Source organism: Quercus robur, chromosome 4 (assembly GCF_932294415.1).
Source record: "Quercus robur chromosome 4, dhQueRobu3.1, whole genome shotgun sequence".
In the NCBI taxonomy this organism is placed as follows: domain Eukaryota; kingdom Viridiplantae; phylum Streptophyta; class Magnoliopsida; order Fagales; family Fagaceae; genus Quercus; species Quercus robur.
In genome coordinates this window covers 70992694-71009951 of record NC_065537.1, presented here as the reverse complement: position 1 = coordinate 71009951, position 17258 = coordinate 70992694, and the positions used below count along the sequence as shown (strand labels likewise).

General features: G+C 33.4%; 1 long non-coding RNA gene and 1 pseudogene across 1 annotated transcript; one reads left to right on the top strand and one right to left on the bottom strand.

Moving 5' to 3' along the window:
• Positions 1–8235: 8235 nt before the first annotated feature.
• On the top strand, positions 8236–10415 carry LOC126723560 (uncharacterized). The gene is made up of 2 exons (XR_007654380.1): positions 8236–8359; positions 8957–10415. It is a non-coding gene; the product is annotated as an uncharacterized LOC126723560 (long non-coding RNA).
• Positions 10416–12006: 1591 nt separating this feature from the next.
• LOC126722510 (subtilisin-like protease SBT3) lies at positions 12007–14062 on the bottom strand (annotated as a pseudogene).
• Positions 14063–17258: the final 3196 nt, after the last annotated feature.

Below are 17258 nucleotides of genomic sequence, written 5' to 3'. Positions count from 1 at the left end.
ACCCAAGGCCACATTACAAGTTTCCATAAAGGCGTTAGCTATGCCACAAAGACAACAATTATACCACGAAGATATCAAATATGCCACGAATACATCAATTATGCCGCAAAGAAATCAATCTGCCACAAAGATGAGGTGCCAAAATACCAATGTCACAAAGGCTACAGCATCTGGCTGGGTAATCACAACTATCACAGTACAAGGGTAAAAACAACATTAATCTCACAGCTAGATGAAATTGAAACTCGTAGTTCATTTCCAAGTAGTTTCATAAAACTTTATAATATCCAAGCATTTCACAAAGTTCTCAAATTTTCCAAAATCATTTCTTGTCACTAAGATTTTCTATCAATTTTCCAAATATCACAAATCAAGATAAAACATCTTTAGAATTTGCAAATAATGCAATAAATTCATAAAATCCATTCCCAAGAAGCTTGAAAAATATGCTTATCTTTTCCATGCTAACAAATCATGCATTTCCCCATATGCATTACCAAATATGATACACTTTTCATAAATAGTCATATATAATAGGGTCACAGCACAATACTTTTTAAGAAAACATAATCCCACAAATAATTTTCCAAGATGTTTTTGATCCAAAAATAACATTTATGCAACATGGTTATTTTCCAAAAATCTCATTAAAAAGCCTAATTCTCCAAGCTCCAAAGGAGATTAGCTAGAACCTAAACAATACCAAGCAAACCTATCACGATAAACATAAAGCTTGACATTGCATCTAGCTACGAATTAGAGATCACTAAATAAGCAATTACTTAGACAAACCTAAGTATCCAACCTCACAAGTAAAGTATCCAACTTCCAAAGTTAATCAACAATTTAGTTTACAAGGCATAGACTCTAATTTACAAAATTAACCTATTCAAGGTATCTATATATTACTAAAAGCTAAAGCATAGTGTTTAATATTGCTACACTCACATTGAGCCATGTTGGCATCCATGTCATTTCCATCTTCTTCTTTCTTATTTGTCCCACAATTTCAAAATAGTTTTTTAAATTTCAGAATAATAATAAATCTATATAATAAATCTCAGCCCTATCTCCACCATAAAGCCCACTTCTTATCTATTTAATTCCACCATAAAGCTCAAACCCAAAGCCTTTTCAACTTAAGGAAAAACAGGAAATTTGAAATCATGAAAAAGGGTTTCACAAAGGGTTTAGAAGAAACTGTGGGGAACGGGAACAAAAGTAAAGGACAAACAGACAATTTGAATTTCTCCCACCTCTCTGTTCTATGGTTACGCATCGTTTCAAGGACAAACAGACGATTTGAAATTCTGCTCCACAGTTTCACATCATTTCAACCTAAGGAAAACCAGAACGTTTAAAACTGTGAAGGGAAGGAATCTGATACCATTTGAACCTGTGATAATCTCCCCACCTTTCTACTCCACGGTTTCGCAATAACGGCCGCCTATCTAACTTCCTTCCTTCCTGTCTTCCTCTCCTCACAGTATATAAATATTAACTTAACCTGGATGATTCGGTTAAGGTATCTCTAAATCCTAGCTCTTTTTGTACTCTATTCTTTTGCTCAATGCTTTTTGTTTCCCTTTTTATATTTTGTTACTACCTCTTTCACGCTGTGGTGTGGATGATTGTTATGTTGAAATTTTGATTACTAGGGTTTTTAATTGGAGCTCTATCTTTTGGTTCAATACTGACAGAAACTGTACATTTTGTTACTGCCTCTTTCATGCTGTGGTGTGGCTAATTGTTTTGATTGTTGGGGTTTTTAATTGGAACTCTGTCTTTAGCAGAAAAACCACCAATAGATTTTCTTTTGATTTATATGAATTGGTCCAATAGATTATCTGTAATGAATTGCTATTCGGTTTTGAATTATATGAATTGTGTAGGCTGTTCAGTTTTACTATCCAAAGATAATATAAAAGACATTCTCTTATTTCTAATAGATTCAATATTGACTGAAACTAAAGAAAATTACAATGTCATATAAATCAATAGTTTCAATACAGACAGAAGCTGAACAAAAATTCCCAACACAACGTTTATACCTGTCAACTTTCATCTGAAATATTGTGAGTCAACTTTCATCCAAAACATTGTATATTGCCACGAGCTATGATGCAGGAGGCACATCATCACCTTCCATAGTATCCCACAACCTGGATTGTTTCTTCAGTCTATGTAACCAAAAGAATTAAACAAAAGAAATACGACATTGTTCAGTGATTTACTTTGCTAGCAAATTACATTTAAATAAAGCTGGATTATTTCTTCAATTAGAAATAAAACTGAATTGCTTTGTTGTGGTGTGAATGATTGTTTTGACTGCTGGGGGTTTTTAATTGGAGCTCTGTCTTTTGGTTCAATACTAACAGAAGCTAAAGAAAATTACAATGACATATAAATCAATAGATTCAATACCGATAGACGCAATAGAAAAACTACCAACAGATTATCTTTTGATTTATATGAATTTTATTTTTTAGAATCAACGTAGTGCCTTTTATTCAAGGAAAGACCATCAGAGTCTACTAGAAACAAAAGAAAGAAACTGTGGTGGAGCATCCTCCATCCATGCACTATAATCTAGAACATTTAAAACAAAAGGAGCTAAAACATGAGCAACCATATTACCCTTTCTCTTAACATGAGAGTAGTGTAATTTACTAAAACATCTCTCCAAAACCACTCCAAACCCTGATTTTCACTCCCAACTGAATAGTGCATCCTCGAGATTTACCTTAACCATGTCCAGGATAAGAGCTCTCCAATGAACTCGGATCAGTGTGGACTATGGTTGGGGAGGTTGCTGCATCGCTTGGAATTCCGATAGGAGTTCGTTGGCCATGTTTGCGAGCTGATTTGGAATGCGACAAGGTTGGTTAGTTCTGACTCAAATCTGATGTGTCCCTATCATCCAAACCATGACTGAGAACGACTCTTTCTTCTATTTCATTCTGCTCTTCCACAACAGCAACTCTTTGAAGTCCATGAATGCTACAGATATTTCATTCTTCTTAATTGCTTCAGGTGGTATTATTTCCTTATTAAGACCGTGGACCTCATTTGTTGATTGCCATTGGGATTGCTGTGAATGCGGATTAATAGGAGCATTAAATGGTGAGTTGTCATGTGTATCTCTCTTAACTTCCAAATCCGAATTGGCAGGTGAATTAACTTGGCATGAGTCTCCAATTATGGGTTGTTGCTGCCATGTCAAATTTGCCCCTATACCTATCGGTGTCATCCTTATCGCTCCCTGCATCTTGGGATGAACTTCTCTCAAAAAACACAGGCCCCACAAATACTATTTTCACCATTGAACAATTAGGCGAAGCCCGAAGTGATGTACCAAATTGTTGATTGAAGACTTGTAGCATTCCTTTGCTTTGATTCCTGAAAAACTTCCCTGCCATGAAAGTGTTTCCCTTACCCCCACAAGAAAAAACCCCACAAGCTCTCTGGATAAAACTTGTTATCCAAAGAGGTACAAAACATCACAAACTCCTTTGTAAGAAGGGATTGAAAAACAAAAAACTCCTTCATAAGAAGGGACAGAACAACAAAAGAGAGGAAATACATTATCGGAGAACTCTATGCCATTAGAGATCTACCAGTTGAAAGGCAAAAGAGCGAAGAGAAATTGGGAAAGGATCATTTTGATTTTGATTTATATGAATTGGTAGTAATGAATGTCCTTTAGATTATCTTTTGATTTATATAAATTGGTAGTCATAAGTTGCTTTGCTAGAAAATTACATTGTAAATAAAGTTGGATTGTTTCTTCAATTAGAAGTAAAAATGAATTGCTTTGCTAGGAAATTCCATTGTAAATAAAGCTAGATTGTTCCTTCAAGATTGCTGGCTTTTGTAAGTTGGGTCCATCAAATTAACAAATCTGATTTATTTTTTATTTTTCCATTAATCCTTCTTTTGCTACTTAATATAACATTGCAAGTTAGATTTTAGATGGTGTTTGCTCTAAAACTCATGGATGCTATCTCAATGCAAAGGATCTAGGAAATTTTTTGAATACATCAACCAAGTAAATCATAAGTTAGAGTTTCAAAATTGTAGTTAACAATGTGCCTTTTTTTTCCTCGATTCTCAAACATCAGGAATATTTTATACACAATTTGGGTTTTTTATTTATTTTTTATTATTAAATATGAAAATTTCAATTTAGGACCATTAAGTATTTAGGTTCAAAAAAGTGAGCCAATAACTACTGCTCATGTTTCTCCTCATCTCAAACTGGACATGGCACTGGCCTTTTTTTCAAATACACCAATTATACATGTTCGGGCATTATTTTTAGAGATAGTCATGTTTCTCCTATTATAGTCCATACTAAATTAATTCCATGCCAAGGAAACCCATTATGGATGACTGCTGATAGGCCAAAAAACGTATTGACCCCTTGTGATGAATTAATTGATTAATTATCTAAGTTTATTAATTAATCAAATTAACATGCTAACGCGTGGTAGAACAAACAAATCACCAATTAAACTAAATATGCAGTGGAAAATAAATTGACATGATGATTTGTTTACGAATGGGGAAAACCAACACGGCAAAAACCCCACCAGGTGATTTTAAGGTCACCACTCCCTAGAATCCACTACTATCACAACAAGCGGTTACAAGTAAAGGAATCCTAGTACCTTATACCAACCGACAGTTGAACCCTTACCCCAATACCCAATTGGACTTATTTCATAGTGACAATCTCTCCTTGTAATGCACGGCTCCCAGTACGTGACTAACCAATTACGCGAATCTCAGTACGCGACTTCAATCACCAACTAGAGAAGGTTGTTGGCTGCAAAGTTCTTCAGTTTATCACACAATGAAGATCCAGAAGATGCTTGGTCACAAAACCCCATGGTGCACAAACACAGCAACTTCTTCACAAGAAAGATGAACTAGGGCAAATTCTGTCTCCGATCACAATTTGTTTGAACAAACTTTGCTCAACACTTGTGCAACTTATGTCCACTTTGACGGCCCTTAAAATAATCCTTTTATATGTCTAGGGTTGTGAGAAAAGAAAGCCCAAATACATAATCACGGATTGGAGTCAAAACATAAATGAAATTTTGTTTTTCATAAACCTCAACAGATACCCTATCTATCGAGTTGCTGTCGAGCCACGGGGCTGAACAGCTCTTGAAGCTCGATAGATGGCTAGCTGTCGAGCTTTAATGACAGGCACTTTTCAAACTTGAATCTTGATAGACTTGCATGGCTTCAATACTTGATCTTGAAACAAACTTTTTTGAAGTATTAAACACATCCTAGATCTAGCCAAATACAAGTAAAGTGCATTTTGTCAAAAGATTAGCCAATTACATAAAATAGTAACATATGTTCCTAACAAGTGAATCACATATGTCCTAACAACTACCACACTCTATTAAGAGCATTACACTCTTGTCACAATCTGTGGATCGGGGATTTGATTGCGAAGTTTGCCAACTCACAGTTGCTGGCATCAATTGGGTTGCAAGAACCATGCTTGAAGGAAATTTTTGATGTGGTAGAACATATTTATGTTGTAGTAAGCAAGACATATATCCTATAGGACAGTTTCTAGGCTATGTAATAAGTCAGCATACGTGTTGGCTAATAATGTTGAGTTAAAGGTACCCTCAGCTTGGGTTTAGGAAAGCCATCTTTTCTCCTCTCTATTGTACACTTGGATTATTATCAATAAAGTTCTACTGCTTTTATAATTGTAATTTAAAAAATAAATAAATAATTTAAAATTAAAAAAAAAAAAAAAAAAAAAACTGTTTAGGATGTGTCATATATATTTCATTTTTTGAACTTTCCTATGCATCGCACGAGTTAGCGACTAGTCTATATATAAATCTAAAAGCTAAAGTGTAACATTTATTGTTGCTACACTCTTGTTAAGCCATCTCACCCACCACATCAATAGTCTTTTTCATATTTATTTTTTAAATTTAATTTTTTAAAATATTAACTATAAAAATATATTGACTTTACAAATTCATTTTAGGTAGTCTTAGTTTTACAAATTCATTTTAGGTGGTTTAAACTTTACATATTCATCTACTTTAATTTTGATGTTATAACTAAATAATAAATCAATGGAAAATCAAAACAAAAGTGTTAAGTTGTTTACATATATTCCTTTTGGGCAGTTTTAACTTTAAATATTATTCTGCCCTTTTATCTTCTTTTATTTTGGCTCTTCTTATTTTTTTTTTTCTCATAGTATAAATTTTTACAAAAAAGGGTTATCTCTTCTCTCTCTCTCTCTCTCAATTTTTTTTTCATTTATTGTTGGATAGATTATTATTATTTTTATTGCATTTCTACCTTAGATTGTTTATAACTGAAAAATGAGATCAATGAAGAATAAAAAAATATTCACTAGTCTTGCTTAATCATTGATGATAGAAAAAATACAACCTGATAGCTACCTATAAGAGGATCTCCAGCTAGAGGTTTGTACCTCCATTGTCTTATTATTGACTAATTCATATGTGTTCCTTGATGCAAATTTTTTTTTTATCATTTTATTTACAACAATAAATACTTTTAATGAATGGTGTTTGTTGTTGATCTAATTTGAAAAAAAAAATCATATTATAATATGTTATATTTTGTGTTGTTGTCAGGTTTTAGCTTATTTGGAAAACTACAGGATAGTTTGAATAAGCTAATAAAAAACAGTTGGTTCAATTGAAAATGATGATCTTTGTACAATTTCCTTTCACTATTTAAAAATATTTTGTTGAACAAATTAGTAGTAAATTGTTATGTATATTTTATATGATGTTCTTAGATGCTTGAATAATTGTTTTAAGTATTTATGAATATTTTATTTTTCACATATTGAATTAGAAGTTAGATTAGATTATCATGACTTAACACAATACTTCTTCTTTTTTCAAAAAACTTTCTCTACTTTTTACCCCCTTTGGAATTGTACTCCTTGTTTTTTTTTTTTTAAGGAAAAATGGTTACAATCTATTATTTTTTTCCCCTTTCTTTTTTATTTTAAATTGTAGTTTTGATGAGTTTTACTATTTTTTTTTAGTTACATTTCTTGGTGTTTTTGATTCTATGGTAGAAAAAATTGGGTTTGAGAAAGTTTGTTTAAAATTAAAATAATAATTTCCAAATTTTATATGCTTTTTGAGGATACACAAAATATTATAAATAAGTTTTATTAAAAAAATTAATATTTTCACTAACTTACTTTTTGAATTCTTGAGAAAATTTGTATTGTTTTTATTTTGGTACAATAGAAATTATATATATATATATATATATATATATTACATTTGTGATTGTCGCTACAACAAATGAAAATATGATTATGAATTATATTACTATTTATTAAATTAGTCCAAATCGAAATATATATATATATATATATATATATTAATGAGACTAGTCTAAAAATATTATCATGCGCAACGCGCAGGGTCCGCAACTGGTTATCTCTAAAATCAAAACTTCAACACTTAATAAGTAGTTAACACAAGATTTATATAATATCATCAAGAGACCCATGTCACCAAAATCATAATATTCTCCAAGACAAATAATTTGGATCTTTAACTAGCTCCAAATAAACAATAAAAATTATATTCACCATAAATTTCACATTAGAAAGCCAAAACCCACAAATCCTCACCATAACATACCTTAGATAGCCACCAATGTAAAAACCATAAACCCACTCATCAAATAAATCCACCAAGACAAAACCCATACCTATAAACACATAAATATCACTTCCAAAGCTAATAAATCACATGGGTATCATTAGCAAAGCTTAGATTTTTTTTTTTTTTTTTTTTTTTTTTTTTTTAAAAAAGCCTCTAGCAAAAACATACAAACCCACCAAAAAGATTAGGAATTTTTATCTTAAATAATAGAGATAAGTGCCTTAGTTTTTTCCAATAGAGTTTTCCAGTGATCTTGCCAGAAAAATGATGGTGGAGATGGTGGTATGGAATGGATACTGGTGGGAGAGTGTGATGGAGAGAGTGAGAAGTGTTGGTAAGAAATGAAAAAGAAAGAAAAGAGAATAAAGTGAAAGGGAGAGATGGCCGGTTAAAGAGGGAAGGAGATATTTTGTGAATGTGTGGTGGGGAAATAAGTGGTAGGTGGGGCATGTGGGCCTCAAAAATCTGACCACATTTTCTTTTCTTTTTTTAACCTGGGGTGTTACACAAACACTCCTCTCTATCACTCCTTCACACTCTCCCATGGTACCCACTCCACACCACCATCTTCACCATCATTTTTCCAACAAGATTACCGGAAAAACTTGTTAGGAACCCCTGCATCTTCATATCTTTTATTTGAGGTAAAGATTTCTAATCTTTTTTTTGGGCTTTATGCTTTTGCTAGAAGTTCTCTTTATCTAAGCTTTGATAATAATATTCATGTGATTTATGAGGTTTGGATGTGATATTCATGTGTTTATATGTATGGGTTTTGTCTTGGTGGATTTATTTGATAAGTGGGTTTATAGTTTTTACAATGGTGGCTATCTAAGTGGTGAAGATTTGGGGTTTTATCTTTTTAATGTGAAATAGATAGTGAATATAATTTTCATTGATTATTTGGAGCTAGTTAAAGATTAAAATTGTTTATCTTGGAGAATATTATGATTTTGGTTTCATGAGTCTCTTGATGATATTATATAAATCTTGTGGGAAGTACTTATAAGGTGTTGAGGTTTTAATGTTAGAGAGAATACCTTGAATGACTTATGAGTATAACTTGGAGTTTATGCTTCGTAATTTAAATTGTTGAGAAACTTTGGAAGTGAAATACATTATTTGTGAGGTTAAATACTAGGCTTGCCTAATTAAGTGCTTATTTGGCAATTCCTAATTTGTAGCTAGATACAATTTCAAGCTCTATGCTTATAGTGATAGGTTTGCTTGATATTGTTTAGGTTCTAGCTAATCTCCTTTGGAACTTGGAGAATTAGGATTTTTGCGGGTTGCAAGGTAAGTAGCTTTTTAATGAAATTTTTGGAAAATAACCATGACAAAAACATTGTTTTTGGGTCGGACATGTTTTTGGAAATTACTTAAGGAAACTAGTTTCCTAAAAACTATGTGTTGTAACCTTAAAGCATATGTCTATTTCTGAAAAGTGCATCATATTTGGTAATGCATATGAAGAAATGCATGAATTGTTAACATAGAAAATATGAGCATTTTTTATTTAATCTTTGATAATAAATTCATGGATTTTATGGTATATTGGAAAATTTAAAGGTGCTTATCTTGTCTTGTATTATTTGGAAAATTGATAGAAAATCTTGTTAACAAGGAACGAAATTGAAAACCTTACAAACTTTGTGGAAGTTTTAGTTATTTAAGGTTTTTCTTAAACTACATGGATATAAACTATGTATTCGAAAGTACATGCAACCCGTGAGCTTTATGTTGTTTTAACTCTATGCCATGTGTGATTTCCCGGTGATCACCTGATTTGGTTTCCGTAGTCTTTGTGACAACGGAATTAGATCTAGGTCAGTACCTTTTCACTTTGGATGACGCGTTCTTCCCTACTACCCATGGGAGGAAAAGGTTCCTTGATTGTGTGTGGGTGAGGCTATTGCCTATAGGGCCAAAAGACCACATGCAAAAGAGGTCCTATTTGATGCGTTCTCCCTACTACCCATGGAGGAAGAGACAAAACCTTGAGAATATGGGTGAGACTGCTGCCAATGGGGCCAAGAAACTACATACCGGAGAGGACAATATCATGCCAATTGTGTGGTAGTGTAGTATATTTGTGATACTTTGGCTTATGTTAGATTTTATGACTTTGGAAATTATACTGTTAATGCTCACAGATTATAGTATATAGTTTCAAGGTATTTACTTTGAGAAACTTTGTATTTCATTATTTAATCATTCTTGTCATATTATTATTGAAAATGATCTTGCAAAATTCAATTAGAAATTCCCAAACTAAGACATGCTTTATAAACAGTTCATCATCATGAAACTTGCATTTCTCCCACCCCCATTAATTATGCTACTTATTGGGCTCTATCTCACTCCATTCTTTTATAAACCTTTTAAGAGTAGGCAACGATCATTTTGAGACAAGTTTTTTTGTGGCTAGCAGTAGTTAGACTAGCTACTAATAGAGGTTGGACTTTTGTGATGGTGATATTTAGATGATTTACATCCTAGAGTAGGCTTAACTCATTCTTTTGTATCTAATATTGGTTATGACTCTATTTCCACTGATGGGACAAGTTAATGATATGTAATTATATTTATTCAAACCTCAATTCTTTTGTGGCCAATGGTCCTCATAATTATTGCATAGATCTCTGACTTACTTTTGGAGTACCATTAATGAAATTATTATGATAATTCTTGATGTTGGTACTTGTTATGAATTATTTGGATCAAAAAGGAAAAATCTACATGTACCTTTGGGATGTATTTCTCATTCTTTGGACCTTTTTGGGTTTGGGGTGTGACATCCCTCGCACCAAAGAGCAGCCATTGGAGCGAAGACTCTGTACAAGAGGGACGAGGGCCCTGAAGGACTACCACAAAGATTAGACCCTATTTTTTATTTTTTATTAAAGTTTACAATATACCCTATTCTTAAATTAGTCCTTTTTTATATAGATACAATAGTATATCAAACCTATATTGCTCGCTCTATGATAATTACTCTCTCTATGATGATTACTCTTCACAATCAGATAATTTTGAGTTTTGGAGTAGGCAGGGATTAAACCTCATATGTCTTATTTAACAACAAAAGATTTTACCCGTTGAATTAACAAGAATCCACTTAAACTAATCAATTTAAGCCAACTTATTATTGTTAAAAAAAAAAAAAAAAAATTAAGCCAACTCATTTAAGTAGCTGGTTATGATAATCAATGTATTCAAAGTTAATTAAGAAGTGGTAAGGAAAAAAAAAAAAAACCTAATTACCACAGATTAATTGTACTCTGATTAAATAATGTATTATAAACCTGATTTAAAACACTAATATTATTATTTTCATGTGTATTCCAATAAATATTACTGTTTACTAAATAAAAAATAAAAAAGATGTTTATCCCACATTGGTTGTGTGTGTCTAGTATCCACTGTTTATAACTCCAGTTTACAACTATAAAAGTTAGGCCCTTTTGTAGTTGTGCTCTGGTTAAATAATGTATTATAAACCCAGTTTAAAACACTAATATTACTATTTTCATATGTGTTTTAATAAGTATTCATGTTTACTCAAAATATATATATATATATATATATATTGGCATATGGTTGTACCGTCTTAGTCAACTACAGAGGTTGAACTCAAAAACAACAGCACGAGTTTTACATGCCCTACTCTTTTCACTGGTTCTAACCATAAATTACAACCACTGATTTTATTGATACATATAATAACTTGCACACCAACTTTAATCTCACATTACAAAGCCAACATATAGTTATAACACAGAACTCTAAGATTTTCTTGGTCAACAAACACTCACTTGAACTGAGAAGACAAATAGCCAAGATAATTGGTACTATTTAGCACATGAAATGCTACTATGTGCTCTGGTTAAATAATATATTATAAACCTAGTTTAAAACACTAATATTACTATTTTCATATGTGTTTTAATAAGTATTACTGTTTACTCAAAAAAAAAAATATATATATATATATATATCGGCATATTGTTGTACCGTCTTAGTCAACTACATAGGTTGAACTAAAAAACAACAGCACGAGTTTTACATGCTAGACTCTTTTCACTGGTTCTAACCATAAATTACAACCACTGATTTTATTGATACATATAATAACTTGCACACCAACTTTAATCTCAGATTACAAAGCCAACATATAGTTATAACACAGAACTCTAAGATTTTCTTGGTCAACAAACACTCACTTGAACTGAGAAGACAAATAGCCAAGATAATTGGTACTATTTAGCACATGAAATGCTGATATTGTCCACTAGAAACTAATTGCTACTATGGGGCTTAATACTATGTGGCTATCTTCATCAATCCATTTGAGAAAACCAAATTTTACCATTGGAAATGGAAATTCTCCATCAAGCTCAATGCCCACAACAAAACTTCGACTCTGATATTTGCGGGTGAATGTAAGAGTCCTTGGTTTGACACTAATTCTCATTCCTCTAGTAATGTTCTCCAAATGTGCTTGGTAAACAGCTCTATCGTTTCCAACATTTGTCATTTCCCTTCTAAAGTTCATTCTCATTGGATATCTCGTTTTGTTTGTGAGTACAGCCATGAAAGAGGGATAATTTAAATCACGAATAGATTTGTTGTTGCAACTCCATTGAGTTCGTCTAATGAGAGCACTCATTTGCTTCTTAGTGTACCCCAGGCCACACACAAACTCAATATAATCTTGCAAACCCATGTCATAGATGATTCCAGGGTCCATGGTTTTGTTTGGATCGATATGTCCTGCGCCAAACTCTAGAGGGGAGGCAGAAGAGTTTGTCAATTGGCTTTTAAAAATTGTGTCAGTATTGTCTTTGGTATAGGCTCTGGTCATCATAGCCGATCGGATAGCTGCCGGGCTCCACTCACGGTGGACTGCTTTCAGTATAGCTCCAACCCCAGCAACATGTGGTGTCGCCATTGATGTACTTGACAATACTGCATAATCTGTAACCAAATCATAGTTACTTTCACTAACAGTTTGATGGTTGGAAATGCAGCTAGTATATTAACTCCTGGAGCGAGAATATCAGGCTTTAAAACTCCTGGACTAATTTTGCTCGGCCCTCTTGAGGAAAAATCAGCCACTTGAGGTGCAGGCTTTGTACCCAACCTCGTTAACGCAAACTTCATGTGTTTCACCCTCGGGTTTTTCACCCATGTCACATACTCTTTAATCAAGGTCCCTGAAGCAGTTGGCAAAATAAGGCTTGAAATGGAGAACTTATTAGGCCCTGAAGATTTATCTGTCAAGAAGATCGCCGCATAAGCATCTCCCCTCTCAAGCTCCATGATTTGTTGAGAAACATTTAGCCTGTAGCTATCACAGATTACCACCTTTCCAGCAACCTTCTTTCTATCCAATGCTGAGTCCTTGCAAATAGCTTCGTTCGTGTTACCTTTGCCATAGTACAAAGGCAAATCATTAATGAAAACGCTCTCTGGAAAGAAGGATGTACCTTCAAAGGAAACTCCATTTGCTAGTCACTGTTGCAAGGAAATTTCGATCAAGAGTGCCAGCCCCAACAGTTGTGATCCAAGGTGCTTCATTTTTAGTCGTTTTGAAATTATATTCATTGCCGGCGGCACAGACAACAAAAATGCCTTTCTCAATTGCAGAAAGAGAAGCAATGGCAATTGAATCCTCAAAAGAAATCGACTTCCTCTTCCTCGGATGTCTCAAAACCTTGAGCTTGGATTCCTTTGACATCAAAACCTTGAGCTAGGAGCCCATTGATAAAGAATCGAGCCCCAATGAGTTTCTTATTGCAGGACAAGGGCTAAATGCCTCGCCTTTCTCACACTTGCCCTTCCATCTTTTCAGCACTGGTAACATACCCTTGTCATTAAAACTTGAGCTCTCGGGCCAAATTCCTGTATCAATAACGCCTACAATCACATCTTCTCCATATGGGGCAGCAGGCCATATGCCAAAGTTTGGTTGTAGACCAAGAAACTTTGGGGTGTAAGTTGTTAGGAGCTGGCCAAATGACTCAGGGTATGTGGCCAAATTGAGCTAGAGATTACTCAATCTCAGATAGCTGAGAGGGTGTAAGCCTTGCACTGAAACCGTGCATGACATGATTGTATGAGTACAACAAGAGTTCTTTGTCATTAGCAGGACATGGCAACAATGATTTTAGGATGGAGCAATGCCATGACTCATGGGTTGAAAAAGATGCAGGCTTGAGAGTATGGTCTATATGGATTATGTATGTTTGGTGTTCTTCAAATTCGGACATTGCATTGACAAAAGCAAGTAGAAATAATAGCAGAAGTGCACACTCTGAAATTAGGTGGGAGAAACTCATCTTCATGGTTATGATAGTGATGGGCTATTGGGCTAGGATAGACCATGGTTTTAAAAACCAGACCAAACCAGTTAGCCCAACTAGTTCAACCAGGAACCAGCCTTCAATTCGGTCCAGTTATAGATAAAACTAAAAATAGCTTAAAAAGTAGAAAAAAAATTGAAAACTAGCCAGTTCAACCGAAGAACCAAGAACCGGTATGGTCGAACCGATTACTGACCTATTGGTATTTTTTGTCCTTTTCCCAACCTAAAACTACGTCGTTTTGCCTAAAAATCTAACCCTAAAGACTCACACCTCTCCTAAACACTCTCATCTATCACGTCTGATGGATCATCAGCTCATCTCATGCCTCTCTCATGGTCTCAAGCTCTCTGCCTCACTCTCTTATGCTCACTCAACTCTAAAATCATGAATATCCCTCACTCTCTCTGCCTCACTCTCACAGTCTCACCTCACGCACGCCTCTAAAAAAAAAAAAAAAAATTTCCCTTCTCATCCTCTCGACGTCTGAAGCTGTGAAGACTGAAGTGTTTTGTTTTTTTTTTCTTTTTCTTGCTGTGAAGACTAAAGTGTTTTGTTTTTTTCTTTTTCTTCTTTCCTTCACTCTCACGATCTCGCCCTTGCCCTCTTTGCTCTCTGCTTCTCGATGTCGGGTAATATTCTTTTCTTTTGTTATGATTACTTGATTTTGTCATTTTGATTTTGATTTTCTCGGTTCTTTTTTTTTTTTTTTTAATTTCTCTCGGCTTCATCAGGTAATAGTTAATATTCTTTTCTTTTGATTTTGATCATTTTCTCTTCTTTTTTTTTTTTTTTTCATTTCTCTTGGCTTCATCTCAGATTCTTAGGTCATGTTCTCGGGTGATAATGATAATAATAATGCTAGTGGTGGAGCATTTGGTTCACATGATATTGATTTCAATTTTCTTCCTAACAAATGAGACTTGGGTCTTAAAACTTAGTAGCTATTTGTTTGAAACTTTAAAATTTATTTGGGATTTGAATATAATGAACTTATTTGTTATTTGCCATTTGGATGTAAATGTAATGACTAATGAACTTATTTATTTGGTTTTGTTGAAATTTTATTATATTAAGGATGATTGTTTTGTAATGTTATTATGTTAAATACTTTAAAAAGATGTTATATATTTATATACTTTTTTTTTTAAGGAAATATATTTATTACTATTAATTTGTTAGTTTTAGTATATTAAAAAATTATTAATTATTTATATAATTTAAATAATTAATAATTAAATTATTTATGACGTCACTGTTTAACCATCGGTCGGACTCCAGTCCAACTATAAAACCGGTAATTAGCTCTTTTTCCGGTTGTTTCACCATACCGGATTTTAGAACCATGGGATTGACAATAGCAAGAATCCAAAGGTCTATATATATCTATATATATATATATATATATATATATAATACTATGTGGGCGAAAAATATTGCGGGGTTAATTTCAAAGCTTTACCTTCAAATCCTTTTTTGCATGGACCCAAAAATATATTAGAATGTCTTATCTGTGGACCGTTTAAAATCCTGTCTTGTGCGATTAATTTTTCTACGACAATATTGGTACCAAAAACTAATAATTTTACTAGTTCATGAATAGACATGGAATTCAACCTGAACTCATTAATCCAATTTGGCCCGAAGAAAAATATTGAACTTAAATCCGAGATTTTTAGACTAGAAAAAAAAAAAAAAAAAAAAAAAAAAAAAAAAAAGAGGTCAACCGCATAGCAGGTCAAACACTAACCCAATTGATTCTTTGTGAGTTTATCATTGATTAAATGAATTTTGTGTTTCAAACAAATGTACGCAATGAATGGTACAGGGTGTTTTTTTTTTTTTTTTTGGGGGGGGTGGCGTTGGAGCTTGTGGTTGTGGCAATCAGGCTTACTGGATTGGCTTAATGAAATAGCTACTGTAATAGAAAACCAAAAAACAAGAACTTGAATTGAGCATTACAAAAATACAACTGCTACAGTTTTTTGTAGCAAAAGACAACAGGAGGATAAGGGAAAATATAGCGGAGTCTTGGATGCATTTAACAATGGTATTGCACGAGGAGAAGGCTCTTTTTACCTGGGAAACAAGGTTCGAACTATGCAATTAGCAGTGTATCGTAATTATTTAAATGAAAAAAAAAAATCTATGATATTGAAAAAACAAATATAAATTCTACTAAGTTAATGAATGGATGAAAATATCTACCTTGCCACTTGTTTTGTTTGAATTGAAACTTCCAACACTGGCTTAACATACAGACATAGCAGGAAAGGAGAAAAGAGAACAGTACATTACCAGCTACTCACAAGACTACAACACAAGACCGACTGAAACAACACAGACCCAAACCGACTGAAACAACATAGACCCAAAACAAGCAACAAAACAGAAGCTACATGACCATCCTTCTCCATACACAGCTCTCACTTCTTAATTGTCTTAGACAAAAAAACAATATCTTTCTCTCGTGAAGCCCATAGGTTTGTATAAAACATTGTAGAAGAAAAGTTGGACAGGTATCAAATAACAAGAGCTAGCTGTCAACAATTTAGCAAACATGAAAGAGAGCTGCCGGAAAATGAAGCAAAATGGAGTTTAACCAAACATGCAACATGACACCTCACATGGTCAGGTGTCAATCATATAGAAATCAGATTATTAGAAAATGGCATGATTTGGCAACAAGATAGTTGAGTCTAAGATGTATGTGCCAAAGGTATCGCAAGATTTTACATGAATTATAATCCATTGTGAAGAATATGTGAACTTCGAAGCTCCCCAGGTATAGGCTGGAGGAGATATCATAAGAGTGACTCTTCTACAAAACCATCCTCTCAGCATGAATGCTTAGGTCCCAAAAAATAAAGCGTTCTTTGGCAGTGCAGCTTACATTGGAATTTCTAGCAAATCATAAATCAAAACCCATTTCTAACAAGAGATGAATCAAAAGTTATTATTTTGAAGTTGAAAATCAATGTAATATACGCCAAAGAGTAGTGTTTATTGCGTATACTTGTGCAAATACACACTATCCAAATACACAGTTTAAACGCGACTTTAATTCCCGTTTTCAAAGTTGAAGTCCCATTTTAAGTGTATTTTTGCAGTGTAAAACAGAGTGTGCACTAGTTTTTTTCCGCATTCTCCAAAATGTGTAGCAAGGGTGGATGTGCGG